Here is a 14,636-nt window from a genome sequence, read left to right on the forward strand (position 1 = left end):
CCTTAATGTTCCTGTTAAAATACATGACGTTAGTAATGCTAACATGGGCCAAGGGACTAGACTGTTAATACTTTATATTGTGTATAAATGGACTAAGATGACCAACTTTAGATGAGGTTGTGAGCCCTGCGTTATTTCCAGGCTGTAAAACTGTAAAGTGTAGGTAAACGTTTGCATTAAATACAGAGCTAACTTGAGGATTTTTATAATTTAAATTTTTTTTATTAAAGTTATTTTGCCATATAAGAATCCTTGTGTCTGTTGACATGACAAAACATGCTTTACATTTCTTTTGTTTTTTTAGGAAGCAAGGATCAAACCAAGAAATTCATAAAACTGAGGGATCAGAACGACCATTACCGGTGCAAAACATTCAGCCAATGTCAGATGGAGGTTAGTCAATAATTATGGTAACACTTTATAATAATGGAACAGTTTTTCTTAGTGAAATAATGCTGAAGTCATGTTGAAGTAATGCGTGACTCATGATGAACTTCTGTATGAATTAATAAGTAATTCCTGTTGTTCACCATAAATTAATGATCCTGTCTGATTTCATGTAATGACAACGTGTTTAATACATCATTAGTTAAGGTATGTTAATTAACAGTTACTTCATACATCAATTCAGATTTGACCAAAGTTGCTGGACATACCAGGTATTTTTTTTTAGGATAATTGCATATGAACAGCCTCTAAGGCTAAATTTTAAAATGTCATATTTCTGAGAACAAATTGAACGGCGTGTGTATATATACATATACATACAGTATGTATATACAGTATACGTATATATACAGGAATTTGCACACATATGTGTGTTTATTTAACAACACGTGTCTTGGCCAGCAGGCCAAAAAAAATGGGACAACCTGGAAAAAAAAATACAAAGTGTATGCAGACATGGATGATGATATTGAAGCTACTATGTTTTTTAAGATGTTTTGTTTTTCAGAGCTGGCAAAATGAAAATCAGCAGAACACTTCTGAAAAGGTGACAACTTTTACATCACAGTCATATTTTCAAATCTCCTGTCAGCTTGTAGCACTGACTTCATGTAACATCTCCATAAAAAATGACACTTGGCTGCCGCCCCCCATCAAAAAATTACCCAAAAATTTGTGTGACGTGTGTTCCCTGACCAGCTTGCCACCTGGCCTAACAACTTTTCTTGGGGAAACCCTGAGATTTGTTTTACTGTATTTGTTTTTACCCATGCAAGTTAATAAACACTGCTGAAAATGACTGCTGTTGATGTTATTTATTACATGATTGATTACCTCTGACTTGGGAATACAAGGATCCAGGGGCAGGAGAGGGAGCCAGTGGGAAGCCGGCTCATAATTTAAGTTAATAGATTAATTCTAGTTTTTCTAGAGCTTTGATAGATAATGCTAAATCTGTCTATCTATCCACTTACAGTCAATCTAGTCTTCTCAATCTGGTTTTGATGATTTATGACACATTTTAATATTAAATTAAGGTCATGGTTAGGTTACCTAACTATGAATCAGGGTAACACTTTATATTAACTACACACTTTTAAGCATTAATTAATACTTAACTCATCATCTGTAAAGCATTGTTCATACATTAATACTCATTTATATATCATGTACAAACACAGTTATAAATGTTTTATTATTCATGAATATGACTCTCTATAATGTGTTAACTAACTCTTTGTTAATACTTTATAAATAATGGATTCACCAATTACAAATGAGCTATTATGGTCATTATAAACCAGTTATAAACACATTTACAGGTTATGATTCTAACATTTAGTAAGGGTTAGTGAATACCTTATTACATAGCAAATTATGATTAATCAAGGTAGTCACAAAGGACTTATAAGATGCTTGTTCATGGTTTTGTGAGCTGATCTAAAGTGAGGACTTTTTATGCTTTACAAAGAATTCATTAATGAGATTTAAGACCAGCAGCACCTTGAAACACAGAATCCAAGTTATTGTTCAGTTTTGCAGCTGCATTTTAACTTGTGTTTACAAATGGTTTTATACAGCCAGAGTTTAAATGTTACTGTGTATTTTGTATATTTGATATGTCATATTTTATTTGAGTTTTTCCACTGTGAGTACTTTAAGTTTGAGAGATTTTCTTTTTCAGTTGCAGAGTATTTTAAGTTCATATGAAGAGTTGTTTTGATAAACGCAGTTTTATACAGAGGTTGTTTCCTTTTAATAAATACAAGTTTAAAGGGGCTATGAGGACTTTTTAAGTGATCTTGAAATAGTCTCACCTTTATATATGTTCCTGCTCTTAATCCACATTATAAAATGAGATTATCAGCTCTAAAAAAGGTCATTTCTAAATGCTATTTCAAAAATCCCTGTCCGACCCGACCATTTCCCGCGCAAAACAATGGAACGATATACGGCAGTACCCGCGTGTCCCCTTGTTTACACTACGCAGACTGGCTGAGTTTAGCAGAGAGAAGCAGAGAGGCATGAGCAGAGTGAGAGAGAAGCAACAAGTGACCGCTGGTCTTTTCCTTGAAGAAATCAATTTGTTTGAATTATTTTGAAGTTATGGTGGAAACTGGAGCTGGACTGGTAAACAGAGAAAGGACAGAAGAGATGAAGAAAGCAAACAGGAGAGTGACAGAGCCCAGTCTGAAGCACTTCAGAATAGCTTCTCAGAGATGGAGAGAACTAAAGGAGTTAAAATGACTGAAAACAGATGCTGGGTGGATCCTCTTCCTTGAAACAGGTATGTAATGCTTCATTTCTGTTGTTAATCACAATGTAATATTTTATTGCACTATAATAATCGTCTGTATGTAGGTCAAACAGCGTTAGCCACATGGCTAGCTCATTAGCATTAGCTGCATGTATTGAGCAAAGCTAGCACCTACAAGCTGTCTGTAATGCAGATATAACACAGTAATCTGTGATAATGTGAACTATAGCCATACAGTCTATGATTACAGCCCACATGCTGCAGGTATAACACAGTAGTCTGTGATAAAGTGCATTAAAGCCCAGGTGCTGCAGGTATAACACAGTAGTCTGTGATAAAGTGCATTAAAGGGGACATATCACGCTTTTTTCATCAATATATATTGGTCTAAGAGGTCCCCAAAACATGTCTTTAAAGTTTATGCTCAAAAAAACACTTTGAAATCAGATTTTGGCATGCCTGAAAAGTCCTCTTCTTCATTCCTCATCAGAACACTCTGTTTTCCCTCTGACCACGCCCCCTCCGGAAGTGGATATCCCCTCGGCCCTCCAGCACGTTGATCTTATGTTTACATGTTGGCTGAATATACACGGCTGCTCAGAGATCGCGTTACTTCAACCCTCTGAATCTGATCCTGACGGAGAGGCGCCTGTAGCAGGACCTTTCTGAACAATTGGTCACAGATTTAGTGTTTCTTGTTGTTTTATTTATCAGTATGTAGACGTGTGTCTTGGTACACAGCTACGAACATGTAGCTATGTGGCTATGCTAACTAGCGCTAGCACTTATCCATGATAAATAAAAATCATCCACTAGATCTTCAAATCTGCAGACGTGGGGAGTAAAACCGACCTCTGCCAGAGAGGCAGCAGGACCTTTCTGAAGGATTGGTCACAGATTTAGTGTTTCTTGTTGTTTTATTTGCAGTATGTCGACGTGTGTCTTGGTACACAGCTACAGCTACACTCAAAGAAATAACTCATTGGACGAACTCAATTTTATTGAGGGCAGGATTTCCATCCAATACATATATGTAGCCCCAACTCAAACTTGGTATATCCATGGAATGCAATGAAAATGAATTAGTCCAACTCATTTTTAACAAATAAAGCCAAAATGAAATTATTGAAATAACTAAGAGTTATTTATTTACATTTGCCCAACTCATTTTTAACAAATAAAGCCAAGATGATATTATTGTAGTTACTAAGAGTTATTTATTTACATTTGCCCAACTCATTTTTAACAAATACAGCCAAGATGATATTATTGTAGTTACTAAAAGAAAATTATTTACATTTGTCCAACTCAAACCAATGTAATTAATTGTATATTAAGCAAGATAAAAATCACCCTTAGATTGATCACAAAAAAACACAAAAGACAATACCTGGTTGGTATTTTCAAAGCATGTTGTTTTCATGTAAAATTCAAATCTTGGTGTTTGTTTTCATGTAAAATTGACATCTTGGTTGTATATGTTCACGGTTGTTGAATTGAGGATTTACGTGAAACCAAACACAAAGATGTCCCATTTACTTGAATACAAAACACTATGAACTCAGTTTTACTTGAACACAAACACCAAGACCTTTTGTTAAAGAACAATTCAAACACCAAGCTATCCTATTTCTCCCAGTGCCACAAAGACACACAGAGGAAACTGCAAAAACATATGTGATTCCTGTATAAATGTAGTGTTGCCATTAGCTTTAAAGCTAGTAGTATTACAGAAACAAAAAAAAAGCAGCAAATGCGAAATTCCCTTGGTCCACATTTTGGCAATAAACAACAAAAACATTTTCTTTTTTAAACTAAACATTCACAGACCAAGACTCTGATTTTTTGATGAGAACATGTCCTTTAAATGTAACTATATATGTAAAACAGCAACATGAAAACAGTACTAGCCATTCACGATCAAAGAAAACTCCAATATATTGAACAGTGTTCAAGTCCATTTCATCCTGAGTTGAGTGATGAAATTAGACAGGGAGGAGAGGAATGGAGGTGCTAGTTGACTCGAGATGAATGGCCGCTTGAGATGTGTGGATGGTAGTCACACTCAGAGTTAGGATGGGAGGTAAAGTGGGCAAACTTTGTCCATCCAATCTTAAACCCCCATCAGTGTTCATTAGGGAGGAACAATTACATAATGTCTCTCTCCACTCCCCATGGCTGCATATATGTTCATCGTGTTATTCAAACAGTTCAGTAAACAGCCCCTTGCCTGCTTCTGTGAAACTTCATTAGGATCTTTTGGACAAACTCAAAAGTGTACTTGAGGTTGTCTGGAAAGCTCAGATCAAGGGCATTAATGAGCCAAAACATCATTATGACCCCCATGATGACACTGTCCACGTTGCTCAGGACTTTGACGCCTTCGATCATAATTCCCACATCCTCTGGCTGGCCATCGGCATCTTGACGGATTATGTATATCCCCATGACTGTGAGGCCGATGTCCCTTTCTGCATCCTCAGTGGCGGAGGCCTATACAACAACACAAACACAGAACACTTGTGTTAAGTAAAATGCTAAACACAACAAGTAGAAAATGAATTGTTTTGTGGCCTGCATCTGTAATGCGTTTCATATGAATTTGCAGTGTTTTCTAAATGCTGCATGTGAAGTGAAATAGATTATATCTCACGGGTTAAAGGTTTTTAAAATGGTCCAGTAAATTACTTCAGCCAGCAGCCATGAACATGCAACTGTAATTGCTGCAACATAATCATTTAGGCAACCACATCCCTATAGAGACGAACCTGTAGGATGCTTTTTTGTTGAGCAGGAGAAAGTTTTATCCAAAAAAGCCTCAGTCTGTTTGCCACTGCCAGCTAAGGGGATCCACTAAACCAAATCCAAAACTTCTTGCACCTATCAGTAATTTCAAACTAAAAAAAAACAAAAAAGAAAACTGGTATTAACTTACCAGATATTCCTTGAAGTCGGTGTCAGGATCTTCATTGAGGTAGATAACAAGGCTTCTCAGGGTGCACTCCCTCCTGATGTCAATGTCGTCGCACTAAAGCAGGGGTGAAGAATCAACACAGAATTTGGCTAAATATGGGTGCAACAGTGGCACAGGGAGAGGAGCAAGTTGACTAGGGGTGTAACAAGGGATGTCTTTGAATCGATACATCAAAGACGGATCATACCACTACATCGATCCAAAATATAATTCTTAATTTTGAGACCAGAAACTTTAAATAAATAAATAAAAAACTTGATAAAACTTTTACCCCTAATGAAGACTAGAGCATTGAATCTTCAAGGCATTACTGAGCAGGGCACATACCCCTGAATGCCCCGAATGAGCTGGTAGTTGCCTTGCAACCCAGTGAAGTAGGTCAATGAATTGGAAACACTGTCAAGTATTTTGGATAAGGCACAGGCTATTTACCATATAGACAAAACTGTAATATGCATTTCTACTAACCAAATCTATTTTTGCCAGGACATCTTTGATTCTTTGCCCCTTCACTCCTCCTTTGCTCTTGAAGATCTGCATCAGCTGTGTGAAAAGTTGTCCAGCTGCGACATGAAATTTGACTGCAGTGGTTTCGTGGTGATCCCCAAGAACTCTGCATTAATCTGATAAAATGATAAAAATAAATAGTTTAGACAAATTAAAATTGCCATTGTCCAACAATAAATCATCAAGAAGAACAAATATCAAAACATAAACGTACAAATTAACTTAATTTAGCTTACTTCATGTACTAAAAGTGCATGGGCAATCTGTGTAGGGACATGGATAGCGATAGCTGCCCCTTAAATGCCCATGAGTCTGCCTAAAATGCTGCAACAACAAATTAATGCTAGCTAGTTCTTTACACTGCCACATTCATCATCCTGAAATAGAGAATAAAGTACTAATAATAATCAGCACATATCACATTGAACAGATGACAATGATACAGATCAGCTTGTAACAGCATTAAACAAGTAACTTAAGTACTTACCATCACTAAGAGGCTGCCACAAGAAGCTTGGTAACTCTGAACACTGGGACATTGGCATAAGAAGCTTGGTAATGCTGACTACGAGGAGGCTGCCACAAGAAGCTTGGAAAAGTTGATCGTACTGCAAAAGATGAAAATACATTAAGTTGTGAGAGCAAGTGCCAGAATACACAGAAACATACAGTCAAGTCAAAACAGAATTAAAGCACTGACCAATGAAATTAGATACAATTTGAACATTTAGAAGGGACTAGCCATTTTTCATAGCAAAAATTAAGCTTCACATAACTAAGATCAAGTCATGAAATTATTTTTAATTCTGCCATTTTATTAAAATGTAAAACAAACAGGAACAACTTTAACCTTCCTGTATGTATTAACCGACTTACTGTAACCTACAATGTACATTTATTGCTTAACCGAAAACTTTACTGAGGGAGAGAGACAGGAGAAGAGACAGAGACCGCAGGAGATGATGGAGAGTATGTTTTAGTAGGACCGTATCCATCAAGTGTGTGTGTAAAATTAAAACCCTTTAATATTCAACATAAAAATAAATACATTAAGATGTTTACCAACTTTATCAATGTTAAATGGTAACAGTTGAGAAGTTGACTGTTTCTTCTCAACACTACTACTAACCTGTTTTTATTTTTAAGATTAAGACAGAACAAACAAACATGTGAAATCCACTCACAGGTGGGCTCCTAGGCTCATTGTGTAACTGCCAAAGTACACCAGATCCGTCTCCACTCTGTCAAGGCATCGGTAGATATGTTTCTCATCAAATCAACGTGTTAACTCACCCCGGCTCAGCTCCGCTGCGCTCCGGCTGCGCTCCAGCTGCGCTCCGGCTGCGTCTCAGCTCCAGCAGGATACGCAAGCCTTCTACTTCTGCGGGAGCAGTGACGCGTCAATCTGCACAGAACAGTCGTGCACTGAAACCTTAAACATTAGCATTAAACAACCAGTTAACTTTCAAAATTAAGCAAACTGTGTCCACACCAGATCATATGTAGCTTGACTATAACAACAAACCGACATTATGAGCGGAGCTTGGCTACAAGTCAACAGTTTTCAGGTTTTACAGCCGATTATGAATGAGGAGAGGCTCATAATTGGCGTGGGGAGCGCGGGAAGCCCTCCTTTACTCAAGCTGTCTGGCGGACCTGCTTCGTGCCGGAGTGTGTGTGTGTGCGCGCGCAGTCAACGTGCAAAGGAGCGGAGACAGAACGACATGCACCTGGTGTATTCCCTTAATTAACCCCACTGTTCTCCCTCACCCCCTATTACACATGTTTAAAATACACGCACAACAAGAAGTTCAATAAATGTACAATGGTCCACGGCTCGGCCGGTGAGACTAACCGTCCAGCTCCCCAGGGAAACAGATTCACTGGACAGACAGTGAGGTGCTTTCATCTCCGACTGTCGAGTCTACAATCCACCCCGCTCACTATCACACACATACCTAAGAGTCACATAATTAGTGAGGCCAGGTTCGTTCACTTCAATATTTGTTTGCACTTCTCAATTGTAGTTTTGCGGCTGCCATGTTCGTGTCAAGGCTGTCGTGTTAGCTAGCGGCCATGTTGGAAGTTACCTAGCCCGCAAACTCGGACTTTACAATTAAAGTTCTCCCCACAAACATTAACACACTGCACGTATTTTGGTAAAAAGTACTAAAACACCAGTAACGAGGCACAGGCTAAAGTACTACAGTACAGAAAACCGAATACTTACCAAAGAACGACTTCGACCTGCAGACGGTTTCCCACGATGTACGGTCCAGCAGCCAGAAGGAGTGATGAATGAGTTTTGCCCGCGACGATGGCATAACGCATGCGCAAAGGGCGGTACCACATTCGAACTCATTTATTTTGTGTTGATCAACATTAAATAAATCCCATAAGGTATATGATTAATACATTTTATGTTTCGCTGACTAAATATATTGGTGTATGTTTTCAAACTAGATATTTTTAAATAAAGACAACAATACTTAAATGTGTCACATCTAAGAAGGGCTTGAATCATTTTTATGAGTGTAAAGCTACGAACATGTAGCTATGTGGCTATGCTAACTAGCTCTAGCACTTATCCATGATAAATAAAAATCATCCACTAGATCTTTAAATCTGCAGACGTGGGGAGTAAAACCGACCTTTGTGTTTATTAAGACAGCCTACAACTAGCATGCCTCCCTCCTAAGCTCCTTGTTAGCACACATTTGTGCAGGTAATGAAAAACGGAGGGGGGGATTCAGTATTATTTTATACAGTCTATGGGCTGAACAAGCTCCAAGCTCTGACTCCGTGACAGACCGGATATTGTTGTTACGTAACAAAAACACGGAAGTCTGAAACGGCTCGTTTCACACACATTTACAGAAAGGTGTAGAAATCAAAACAGGGGCAGAATGGATTTTTTTCATTCTCGGGGGGTTTGTAGACATGCCAGGGACACATATTTCAGGTAGAGAACCATTAAAAAGTCAATTTTGCATGATATGTCACCTTTAAAGCCCACATGCTGCAGGTATAACACAGTAGTCTGTGATCATGCTGCAGGTATAACACAGTAGTCTGTGATAATGTGCATTAAAGCCCACATGCTGCAGGTATAACACAGTAGTCTGTGATAATGTGCATTAAAGCCCACATGCTGCAGGTATAACACAGTAGTCTGTGTGCTCTGCGTGGTGAGGGTTGAGTTATTGCATACTGGGTTCTCAAAGTTGCATGTAGTTACACAGTGATAAAACACAAGGATCCCCTAATGTTAGCTCTGAAAGTCAGTGGGTTAGAAGTCATGTTGATCACCCTCCAGCTTTTTGTTTGCTAGTTATCTTCACTCATTACTCTGCCTCAGTGTGAACAAGACCCTGAAATGCTATTATACATAACCACAGGCTAACTAAACATTATCACTTAGATGTCAGTAAGTATGATTCAGTATTCTGTATTCTCCCAGGATTTTATTGAACAATACATTATGTGTTTCACTGTGATGTCTCCTCAGATAATGTGGCATTGTGTCCTCCTCCATGTCAGAGACCAGCACCGCTGCTCTTTTGGAAGCTGTGATCATGGGCCACTTGATGAGAGCAGCAGAGATAAGCCATGGATGGTGTGAGGTGAGTTGTCAGACTATATGATCATGTTTTAGATCTCTACATTGAAGTCTCAAATACTGAGCTGATGAGTGAATCCTACAATGTTCTTCATTATGTCTTACACAGGCTCTCCATCACATCAGGCTCATGCATCCATCTTCCCTGATAAACGCTGACTGAAGGATGTGGAGAAGTTTACCAACTTTCAGTAAGACAAACGCATTTCAAGACAAAATTATGAATTGATGAATCTTACTAAAATAGATGAGGGCAATGATTGATGAACTGTCTGTCCCTATACAGCACAGCACAACACCTGACCTGGAATCCTTTCAGAACCACATCCTCTTGTATGCTGCAAAATGCTTTTCATTCAGCTCACCAGTGTATGAGGCGCACACTCCTCTGGCACCACACCCACAGGCCTGCAGCCCTGACTCTGATGGTAACAATGTGAGTGATGGCATTAATACTAAAAGTTTCTTATTAGACATGTCTCGGCCTTCAGTACAAAATGCATTCATAAACACAACATTACTAAAATATTTGCTATTTACCTGTGTGGAATTTTAAAAACATGGGAGGAAAAAATAATTCACTAACGTTGAATTATAAATTCTGTATTGTGACGGGAACAAAAGCTACTACAATAAGACGACCAAAACATGGAGCATCTACTGTGAAGAAGCCATAAGACTGCACAACTGTAGTCTCCCATGTAACTTTACATCCCTCATTTTCAGAAAGGAATACTTGGAAGGTGATTGAAATCTGGGAAGAGACTTCCCAAAACAAGAACACTAAGACCTGATGATCAAGGAAGACTTGGACATCTTCCTGGGATTCCTCCACCACCTCCAACAGAACTAGCACAAGCACGCATCCAAAGCAGAGAAGTTTGTACACATGTAAGCATATTTTTCTTTCATCATTTACATGACAAACAAGAATAAATATTATATATCTGATATCTGCAGCATAGTCTGAACATTGATAAAGCAGCATGGCTGATCATAAAAGATTTTACTTTTAGAGTAAAATGTGACACATGTAGTCACTCTAAGCTTCCTGTTGTTCCTCTGCTAACCATCACTATATCTTCTCTTTCACTCTTACAGAACCTGCCTGTATGAAAAGTGTAAAGTTGTATCATCATACACCGTGTAACAGATATGTGAATAATGTGAAGAACTGTAAATATTGTATATTGAAAATAAAACACAAGACTGTTTAAAGAAAACAAACTTTATTTGCATTCACTTGGCTCAAAGTAAAATATTAAATATGTCAAAAGTAATTTACATCGTCAATATGACTATAGAGTACTTGGTATTAAAGAAGCAAGTCAGTGTGTTTTATTGAGGTGTAAGAAGTAGATACGACCTGCTTGTTTAACCTTCCTTGCTTTTATACAATTGATATTAGTCTGCAGAGTATAAACCCAGTGCAGTGGCCCTGAGTGTCTGGATATGTGTCTCTAATTCTTCATACAGTGCAGCTATGGATCCCCACTCTGTTGCCCTCAGATAAAATCCATGCTGCCACAACACATGCCGCCTGCATGCTGTTTATCTGTATTGTCTTTGTTCCACGCCTGGCTCCGGGTCTTCATCAGCAGCAAAGTGTCGTTCCATGCAGCACAGGCCTGAAGCAGAACCTCTCCCCCTTCCTCTGACACTGACACCTCTCCCCTTCCTCTGTCCACTGCTGAAAGCTCAGGTTCAGTCCAGCTGGAGGAGGAGTGTGTTGTCCCCTCTTTTTCAGTGCTGAGGTCCTGCTTTGAGATAGTGTGTGAAATAAATGCAGATACATGTTAGCTAATTCAGTTTTTCAAATGAAAAAATGAAAAAAAATAATGCTAATGGCTGTAAAATTGAACATCTGCATATAATACAAATAGCTCTGTACATAAAGGAGGTCTATGAAGATACTCTCACAGAAACAATGGTTATTATTTCAAACTTACTTTAGTTATTTACTTTGGCTCTGCTATGTAAATATACAATCATATGAACGAAATACTCTGAATATATTACTGTGATGATAAGGTTACGACATAGATAATAACATATACATACGAATAAGGTATTACAATGCTATGCTATGAGCTATGAGCTAAAGCTTCTTCTGTCAAGCATCGTTACAGACAGCAGCTAAACCAGGGCTGAGCAAGGTCAGAGTAAGACGACTGTGGACGGGATATAATGTTTATACCGGTGTGTGAATGCTTTACTGCTCTAAGAGGACTAAAGAATTAAAACATGTATATTTACATTATTCAGACTCGTCTCAGGGCACCGGGCTGTGAGGAGCTACACAGATAGTCTGCTCACACTTTATAAACTAAACTACGGAGTTTACAAAGTTTACAAAGTTTACTTGTCACTTTTCAGACAGTAACTCTACGTAAATACATCCGTTCTCCATCTGTTGCTCCCAAAACAAATGCGCGCCTTGGTAAGAGGCACGTCTTTGTGACAGTGGACGAGGGTGCTCATGGGAAATTGAGTCTTTATCCCGGAAAACACTACCGATTCAGTCCAAAGGTGTCACTGCAAACAACGACCGACGGAAAGTCCTCATAGCCCCTTTAAGTACATGTGTTGTGTCTGTTTCCTTATTCTGTTGAATCAATATCTGTGACTTTTAAGGTGCTGCTGGTCCTAAACCTCGTTAATGAATTCTTTGTAAAGCATAAAAAGTCATCACTTTAGATCAGCTCACAAAACCATGAACAAGCAGCTTATAAGTCCTTTGTGACTACCTTGATTAATGTGTTTATAACTGGTTTATAATGACCATAATAGCTCATTTGTAATTGGTGAATCCATTATTTATAAAGTATTAATGTGAGTATTAATGTATGAACAATGCTTAACAGATGACGAGATAAGTATTAATTAATGTTTAACTAATGCTTAACTAATGCTTAACTAATGCTTAAAAGTGTGTAGTTAATTTAAAGTGTTACCTGAATCAGTTGTCAAAGTTAAATGACATTAACCATATGCCAATCTATAGTTTTTATGCTTAGCTTTAAAGTCACTTCACAGTGATTAATGTAATGTATAGGTATATTAATTACTCCTGACTGTTAACTAGCTTAATTACTGTGGGTTTAAAGAACAGATTTACCTCTTTACGGTCCTCTCTCAGCTGGAGATACACCAGCCGACAAAGGCATATCTCCTCTTCTTCCAGCATAAAATTAAAAATAAATAAATAAAGGTAACAGCTCTGGCTCCATACATTATCTTCTCTTCTTTCTTTCTGTCTTCCTTTCTCTCTCTTTCTCTATCTCTCCTTTCGCGGGCCTGGACAGCAGAAACCTTGACGTAAAGGTAAGGGCGTGAACATTTGGTGACGCAACCCGGAAATCCTTCGAAGGCCAGACCGCCTCATTTCACAACGGTTAACGCGGCCCTCGAATGTACCTCCGAAGGACTCACCTCCGCAGACTGCGTAGGCTGCGTCTTCCGAAGGATGCAGACCCTGAATTGAGACACAGCTACAGACTCAACATCAATGTTTCTATATGTTCCAACAGCTTCAGCTCTGCTTCTGCTGCTTCTGTTTCCTGACACACCTGAGGGGTATAAGCGAAAATGAAAAGGAGATTGCGCTAATCTGTCACACTAAACTGGTTATCAACATGATGAGTCAATCCAAAATTACCCTAAGCGCGTTCACATGAACAGGGCAGAGAAGTATAAATGTGATCAATCACAGACACGGACAGTCTGCAGTCGGCACATCTACAAGTAACGTCTTATTTCTCATCGTTAGTGCAGATATATCTAACTTTAATAACTCTGTTTATTAATAAGATATATCGGACCATAAAAACACTGTTTATTCATTAGATATATCTGACTTTAATAACTCTGTTTTTTCATTACATATATCGGACAATAATAACTCTGTTTATTCATTAGATATATCTGACTATGATAACTCTGTTTATTCATCATTTAATATATCTGATTCTAATAACTCTCTTTATTCATCATTAAATATATCTGACGATAATAACTCTGTTTATTCATTAGATATATCTGAATTTAATAACTCTTTTTTTGATCATTAGATATATCGGACTTTAATTACTCTGTTTATTAATGATTTCATATATCTGACTATAATAACTCTTTTTATTCATCATTAAATATTTCTGACTATAATATCTGTTTATTCATTAGATACATCTGACTATAATAACTCTGTTTATTCTTTACATACATCTGACTATGATTACTCTTTATGTTTATTCATTAGATATATCTGACAATAATAAATCTGTTTGATCATCATTGGATTTATCTCACTATAATAACTTTGTTTATTTATCACTAGATATATCTGACTATGATAACTCCGTTCATTCATCATTCGATATATTTGACTATAATTACTCTGTTTATTCTTTACATACATCTGACTATGATTATTCTTTATGTTTATCATTAGATATAGCTGAGTATAATAACTCTATTTATTCATCATTAGATATATATGACTAGAATAATTCTGTTTATTATTTACATACATCTGACTATGATTACTCTTTATGTTTATTCATTAGATATATCTGACAATAATAAATCAGTTTATTCATGATTAGATATATCTGACTGTAATAACTCTGTTTATTCTTTACATAACTCTGACTATAATAAATCTGTTTTCTATCATTTGATATATCTGACTATAATGAATGTTTATTCATCATTACATATATCTGAATATAAAATCTATCTTTATTCATTACATATATCTAACAATAATGACTGTTTTTTCATCATTAGACATATCTGACCATAATAACTGTTTATTCACTGATGACACGGAC

The 14,636-nt window shown here is 37.4% G+C and overlaps 1 long non-coding RNA gene across 2 annotated transcripts; it reads left to right on the plus strand.

Annotated features, from left to right (window-relative positions):
• Nucleotides 1–2,279: 2,279 nt before the first annotated feature.
• On the plus strand, nt 2,280–11,012 carry LOC117822455. 2 transcript variants are annotated; one of them, XR_004633180.1, is made up of 6 exons: nt 2,280–2,734; nt 9,753–9,808; nt 9,914–9,995; nt 10,091–10,240; nt 10,531–10,695; nt 10,906–11,012. It is a non-coding gene; the product is annotated as an uncharacterized LOC117822455 (long non-coding RNA). The 2 variants fall into 2 exon arrangements; XR_004633179.1 differs by lacking the exon at nt 2,280–2,734 and having other exon boundaries at nt 9,524–9,808.
• Nucleotides 11,013–14,636: the final 3,624 nt, after the last annotated feature.

This window comes from Notolabrus celidotus, chromosome 1 (assembly GCF_009762535.1).
Source record: "Notolabrus celidotus isolate fNotCel1 chromosome 1, fNotCel1.pri, whole genome shotgun sequence".
Lineage (NCBI taxonomy): Eukaryota > Metazoa > Chordata > Actinopteri > Labriformes > Labridae > Notolabrus > Notolabrus celidotus.